This window comes from Corylus avellana, chromosome ca11 (genome assembly GCF_901000735.1).
Source record: "Corylus avellana chromosome ca11, CavTom2PMs-1.0".
Classification (NCBI taxonomy): Eukaryota; Viridiplantae; Streptophyta; class Magnoliopsida; order Fagales; family Betulaceae; genus Corylus; species Corylus avellana.
Window position 1 is genome coordinate 1,120,001 of NC_081551.1, and position 7,544 is coordinate 1,127,544.

Here is a 7,544-nt window from a genome sequence, read left to right on the forward strand (position 1 = left end):
TTATTGGTCTTTAAAAGGTAGTTCAAATTCTCGGATTGGGATTCCGAGCAATAATTGAGGAATTGCACATTAAAAATGGCTGAAATTCTGTCCATTGAATCTCTTCCAATGATCTATACGCTATAGCGTGTCCCATTAGTTAAAAAATAATAAAATATTATTTAAATTTTTTTTAAATATATAAAACAAAATAATTAAAATAGCCAGAGATGGGGTGGCTTCGGCCACCCCCAACCCCCCGGGCCAAATCCAATTTGTTTTTTTTTGGGGGGGGGGGGGTTGTTTGGCCCAGCCACCTGCAACCCTAGGGCAAATCCTTTTTTTAAAAAAAAAAAAAATTTGAGGGTTTGATCCTAAGGAGTGGTTCAGCCACTCCCAACTGGCTCTTAGGGGTGGCCGAAGCCACCCCCACGTCTTAGATGGAGTGGCCGGCCACCCCCTATGAAAAAAATGGGGTGGCCATATTTTTTTATTATTTTTTTTTAAAATTAAAATAACATTTTATTATTTTTTAAATAATGGGACACGTAACCGTGTATAAACCCTTGGATGAGATTCAATGGCCAAAATTTCAGCCATTTTTTATATGGAATCTCGATCACTGATTCTCTTGTAATTACGGGATTCTTTAGCCCTATTTTTTATCCTACTACTTCAACACATAAATCTATTTATGGCCCAACAACCTGTTTGTGGACCATGTACATGCGACCACATGGGCAATTTAAACTCCACACTGGACCCAAACCCAACCCTTAACCAGTTGGAGTTTCAGCTACAGCCCAAAAGAGAACCAAACATGCTTCTGTTTCGGTGCAATATGACCCACCACCAAATAAAGAAAGGTCCAATATGACTAACTAAAATCCAACCACTAAACCATCCTACTTAATGCCATATATTCAAACGAGTAACGCTAAAAATTACACTTTTTATTATTATTTTATTATATTGATGTGACAATATTATCTCATTAATATCTTACTCTGTTGATGTGTTAGTACTAATGAGTTATTGAAGGAACAATAAACTCAGTTTATAAACTTGTTTTGTATATTTTTAGTATACTGGAAACACATAATTTTTCAATAAAACTATTAAAAAAGTAAACATTTTAGACAAAATTCCTTATTTCCTTGTAAACTGGATGTATATGGGTGATGGGACTAATCCTCGTCTACTTTGCAGAAACCTGAAAGATATACATGATGGGCCGGGCCAATTAATAAGAATAAGACTTCCACAGAGACACTTAATAATTCAAGCAGTCATGATGAGACCCCACAATCCGCATGGCCTTGAATTGATAGATGGAATATATGTACGATTCTCCCCCCTTTAAGTGAAACGATGAAGAGTTATATGGTGGATATATTGTAACATTATTTAAATATTTTAAATAATGTATAATTATTTATACTATAAGATAAAACAAAATAAAAGATTTGTCATTATTGGATATGGTAGCAGTCAAGGTGGCAATTATTGTTTACATATTAAGGGATAAGTGTAAGAGTATATAGATTAATCATAACTTGATCAATTAAATTGAACTGGTCAAATCTCTCAACTTTAATTCGCTAATTTTATTTGGAGTTTGAGTCGAATCGTATCAAAATTGTCGGCTGATTTAATTTGACTGGAAATGGGGTTGAATGCATTAATCCTAAAACTAATAGAAGAAAATAAAGGTAAAGGGGCTTTTATTTAAAGTTAAAGATGCTAAAGTAGTTTGGTGTAAGAACGTTTTACATGTTCCACCCACAAGCAAAAGTGGTCACATGGTCTCTTCATTTCAACCTTTCAAAATATGTCAACTCGTTGCTAGTGTGCAGCCATGTTTGCCATCGTTTTTCTTCTTATTGCACTCCATTAAATCATTGTTCGCCCACCATAAAAGATCTTCTCGATCTATGCCTTGTGAGATTTAAGAAGAGGGGAAGAAAATAAAGAAAAAGAAAATAGTAAGATGAAATAAAGAGACATGTTGGACTCATAAATATAGGTTTGGTGGAGCAAAAGAGTGTGGAAGTGACACGTAGCAGCACCAACAAAACTCAATTAACGCTGACAATTCGTATTCATATGTTGAAATTGGGGTCTTGAGACATAGGTATTTTGTGTTAGGTTTGTGAGTCATGTCAAAAATTTTCAACCTTAATTATTGCATGTCGTATTTGGGTCATGCCAAAATACGGATATAAGATTATATAGGTTAATCTTAAATTAATCTATTTAATTAAATAGGTTAATCCCCTCAACATTAATCCACTAATTTCGTGTCGAGTTTGCAGGTGATGTCAAAAGTTGTCAGTCCTACTTAACATTGTAATTATACAATATAAAAAAGTTAAGGGAAAATTACAGTTTACCCTCCCAAAGTTGACAGCGTTTTTCAATTTGAACACCAAAGTTTCAATTTTTGCAATCCACCTCCCCAAAGTTCCAAATTTTTGCAATTTGACTAATTGTATCCAAAACTTCCCATATTGCCTCTCATTTTTATTTTTTATTTTTTTATAAAAATGTAAAAAAAAAAATTCAGGGTGGTCGTAGCCACCCCTTTGGCCATCTGACCATTTTTGCACTCCCAAATTTTTTTTTTTCATTAAAAAAAAAAAAATCAGGGGCAATATGGGAATTTTGGGATAATATTGGTCGAACTGAAAAAAAAATTAAAACTTTGTGGAGGTGGATTGCAAAAATTGAAACTTTGATGTTCGAATTGAAAAACGCTGTCAACTTTGGGAGGGTAAACTGTAATTTTTCCAAAAGTTAAAAACTCCCTTATACTATTCATGAATATCAAACGAGGATTTAGTTTAGGTTTAGTTTTAAATTTTAATTAGTTAGAACTGAATTCGTTAGGATTACGCTATGTATGTCATATGTGTCATTAAACCACACAAAAAACAAGGGTTTCTATTCTAGCAAGTTTAATTCTAACTAAAACTGGAATTAAGCAGAATATATTGAACCATCCAAATTAGGAACGTGATTATCTCCTCCTAAACATTCATAACTAGCACATTAGAGCTAATCATGGACCACCTTAATCATTATGTCTGAATATCCACTTCACCATTTCATCAATCACAGCGGGTTCTAATTATGTTGTCCGGGTCTCCACTATAATTAGCCACTTTGTAGCCACTTCTCGCCCATTCATCGACCATTGCAATGTTTTATATTTTGAGATAAATATAGGTTAGTGGTCTCACTGTTCTTGCTAACCAACATCGCTTTCAATCAGCTCTCTCCAGCCCAGGCCACATTGAGAAAAGTTCACCCTTTTATCTGCTGACAAAAATATCAGATGGATTTGGGGCCAGCATTATCATGTTCTTCGATCTATAGCTCATGTTCTGACCCAAACACAGTATTTTCGGGTCGAGCATCTATTCGGGCAAGTGCCAACAAATAAGTTAGTCTGAAGTCTCTCACAATTGCACGCCCGATTATAAGGTGGTCCAATAACCATAAACTACCTGAATTTGGTCGTCTCTCTTTTTTGCACTAGATTTTGTTTGATATTTAAGCAAGGAAGTAGACATAAAGACACTTTTCTACTTTTGAAGGTTAATTCAGTGCATTTGTTCTTTTCAAGTTACAACATTAGCCTACCCATTTGGACCAAGTATGCAAACAGAAAGAGAGCCCCATCCATTGCACCAATATTTTTAGGCATGTATGAAACACAACTTAGGGACTTTCCAGGAACTGCAGGCAATTCCAAATTCAAACTTTGGTTGTTAAAGAGAGAAAAGGAAGAATTGTAGACTAAGGAGTGTCAATTTTTAACATGATTCGAGAACTCAATACAAAATTAGCGGATTAAAATTAAGAGATTTTGACTCGTTGAAGTAAATGATTTGTGTTAGCGTCGAACTATATAGTCTTACACTCATATATCGAAACGATCCGAACCTGACATACGAACACGAATAGCAACTCTTAAGTAGGCAATTGCTGGTACAGATCGAAGTTGGTGTGACCATGTTGGCTTGTCCTCTCAGTGTGCTCCCCACTATGAAGTGGGCTACATAGCCATTTGAGTAGTTTCAAAGAGGCACAACTCTATGCCTCATCCGACTTTGATTTTTTTAATGTGAAAGTGGGAACTTTTTTCCTATGATGGTTTTTTATTCAAGATGAAGAATGAATGATAGGAAAGATCTTGGAAGCTTTACTTTAAACCATGGCCCCTAAGATTGGACTTCCTTGAATACCAAAGTTCTTTCTAAAGCACATGGATGTTACCATCATGGTGGGGGACCAGGGATAGCCGAAAAAAGAGATTTTTTTTTTTTTTTTTTTTTTAAATGCAATTTATTTGCCTTTAGAATTAGGCCACTTTGAAGGGACTAACACAAACGTCATGATTTCTCCCCCTATAAGTAGCTAGGCGGCGCCGATTAGTATTCATGTGTCGGATTCGAATCATGTCGAAGCGTGGGTATAAAATTATATAAGTCAAATTTTACTTAACCCATTTAGTTAAATAGGTCATATCCTCGATTCTAACACACTAATTTCATATTGAGTTCATGTCGGGTTTACAGGTCGTATAAAAAATTGTCAACCTCAAATATTGCATGTAAGGTGTAGGTCGTATCAAAGTATGGGTATAATATTACATAAATTAACTATAATAATTAAACAGGTTAAATCCCTCAACGATCTTAGCACGCTAATTTCATGTCGAATTCACAAATCGTGTCAAAAATTACAAACCCTGTATTATGAATTGAAATCTAGTATAATATATTAGGTATTGTACTGGAAACAATAGCTCTTAGTTGTACTGTTAATTTAAAATGAATGGTGGTTAACTCGACTCTCTTATCTATTGTGGCGATTCCAAGTCAAACAATTTAACACCCTTGGTTTTTTTTTCTTTTTTTCCTCTACTTTTGTTTTTATAAAACAATATACTCCATTACGTTTCCAACTTTTTTTTTTTCATTTAATTATTTATTTTTTTCATGTTGGGAATATCATGATGGTCATCACAAAAATAAAAAATAAAAAAATAAAAATGATGGAGCCACATGTGTGACCCTTCGATTCCATTTGAGTACTTTTCCAATAATTTTAAAATAATGAGTTTTCACCATAAATATGTTTTGTTCGTATAGAAATCAGAATTTCAAAATTTTATCAAGCACTTCTAATAAGGACAAAGTTTTCTTCTAAATTAGGTCGAAGAAATTTCTTTCAACTTAATCTATAAAAGTGATATATTAATAGTATAGACAAAATTGAAATAAATTTTATTAAAAACTCATGTGCATCTCACATGTTATTAAAAAAAAGTGATACATATTAGTTTTATAAATTAGGTTAAAAAATATTTCTCCAATCCAATTTAAAAGAAACGCTGCGACTCGATCAACAAAATTGGCGTTTCAATCTTATGAAAAGTTAAAAGTTTGTATTCCTATTCTCCAAATGGTATGACATCCCCACAAATGGCATCTTTTCTTCTTCTTTTTTTTTTTTTATTTTTTTTTATTTTTTTAATTTTGTTCCTCTTGAAGCTACTTTTTTGTTTATATAATAATATATTTTCCTATTATTTTTTTTCCCACCGAAAGAACTTTAAATACCATTACTAATCATTAATCGTTTGATATGCAAAATTGGCCTGTAAAATGGAATAATTATTTTTATGAAAAGAGAATGTTAGGTGTTTTTCTAATGTTCTTCTTCTATTTTCTTAGTCTTAGGTGTATATTATTTTTAAAAAAAGAAGAAAGAAACTGTCACTTATTTCTCTCACTTGGTTTTTAAAAATTTATATAAGAGTATGAGAACACCAGAAGAACACTAAGAACAACTATTTCGCAAAAACGACTGTTCCACCTAAAACGAGAAAAATAGTTATTCATTGTCTAATTTTAATTTCCACAAAAGCCCTCGAGGTATCTCTCTCCAACGACTTTGAGATACTATTTTAAGGATTTGGCTTAGGTATGGTTAAAAAATAAATAAATAAATACAACACACATCATTCAGTAATTTTCTTAACAATCCAAATTTAATTCTCCTCATTTTTTTTTTTACAGCATTTAAGCCAATTTCTTATTTCAATCTTCATGGTATCCTTCTCTCTTGCATTAGCTCATAATAAGAGCGGCAGAAAAGTCTTGTTTAGACTGTTCAAACATCGAATAACTTTGTTTAGGTTTTTTTTTCTGATATAATCCCGTCAATTTCATAGAGTTAAAAGAAAATTTGTTTAGCTTCCTCTAACGTATCCATTCCGAAGAGATTTATGCTTTTGGAGATTCTTACACATACAAGGGAAACGTTAACCGCTCACCCTTCTCGGATCCCCAAAGCAGCACTTCATAAGAGTGAGAAAATAATATAATAGATCTGAAGTTAGGGTACGTAGCCAATATTAAATAATGTGTTTTTAACCGGAGACAGAAATCTGAAATTATGTGGAGATGGTAGAGACCAGAGAACCAAGCAATAAATTAAGTATTGAAATCGGGGAAGGTGTCATAAGTGTATTCTTTTTGTTGAATTTTCTTTACCATGCATTTTAATTTGTGCTTATGTTTCACTTTTTTTAATTAAGAATTAATTGGTGTTACGTTATTTGAGGATAGTTGAATTATTTCTATAATCAACTGGAATGCATACAGCATGCGCTGCTATCATTGGAAAAAGCCAGATTCAAGCATAATGAGGGACGCTAATACTGCGGCACATACGCTTGTAAAATTGGCTACTACTCATGCTACTATGTCTACTTGGTTGGGGAATGCCCCACCAAGTGTATGTGATATTGTACGAAGGGAACAACCTACTACCCTTCTTGTGTAATCTTTTGTTGGATCTTTTGAGATAATAAATATTATAATATTCCTTAAAAAAAAAAAAAAATTATTTCTATAATCAAATACTATGCTTTACAATTAATGCTTAAAAGGTTCATAGGCTTTACATTTATCTCTATTGATTATAAGGACATGAATTGAACATGATGGAATTTGCATTATGAGCACAAAAATTCGTGCTTGAATTTGATTGTATTGGGTATTCTCATGTGCCATAAATTTAAAAGAAAATAACGGTTATAACATATATTTATGTTTAAAAAAATAAAGAAAAAAGTTCATAAAAATATATATTATAATTGTATCATAAGGGTATTTTAGAAAATTTAATTACAATATGATTCCATTCACGAGCGTATAACATTGTACCAAACAATACTATAAATATTTAGGGCTCTAATCCAATGTTCCAACCAAACTAATGAATATAACTAGAAATTACATTTCGGCTTGTTCTATTCCCAGTAATAGTTATTTTATTCTCAATAAAATAGATATTCTACCTATCAAACGTATATCATGTCTTTTACAAACTCACGTGCTGGTCAATGTGACATTTATTACATCAGTTATTAAATAATTAAATTTAACTATAGGTGATGTGGTAAGACCATGTGAACTAACACATCTTTGTAAGGAGTTACAGTAAAGTTCTGGTACCTCGAGCATTTTCTTTAATAATCATGCTAATAA